This window comes from Amphimedon queenslandica, unplaced genomic scaffold (assembly GCF_000090795.2).
Source record: "Amphimedon queenslandica unplaced genomic scaffold, v1.1 AMPQUscaffold_13346, whole genome shotgun sequence".
Classification (NCBI taxonomy): domain Eukaryota; kingdom Metazoa; phylum Porifera; class Demospongiae; order Haplosclerida; family Niphatidae; genus Amphimedon; species Amphimedon queenslandica.
In genome coordinates this window covers 94720-95229 of record NW_003546418.1, presented here as the reverse complement: position 1 = coordinate 95229, position 510 = coordinate 94720, and positions in this window count along the sequence as shown.

Here is a 510-nt window from a genome sequence, read left to right as displayed (position 1 = left end):
GATCGAGTCATAATCAGGTGTGATTGCTAGAAGAGAGGGAGGAGTGAAGTCATTGCACAATAAATTGTATCTTTTCAGCATCAGCAGCTGCACATAACATGCCAATACAGCACAATAATAAAAATAATGCGAATTGGCCAAATCATCATTTATGAGAGTGAACTGATCTGTATAATGGAGGAGAGGGAAGGAGAGAGAGGATAAAAAATAATAGACATGTACATGTACATGTACAATGTATATGTACAAGTACACCGTATGTGAATTTCAAAAAAGGTAGATAATAATTAAAATAACACTAACTTTTAATGTGAATGTACATATGCATGTACATAGAGTATCGAACCAAAATGAAGGACAAGGACATGACCTAGAGAGGAGAGAAGGAGAGAGGGGGGAAGAAAGAGAGGTATTACAATATAAATGGATCAGTACATGTACTATTATTATTATTTTTTATCTATTTATGCCATTTTGGCATAAAAATAGATTAATTATAATAGTGTATAC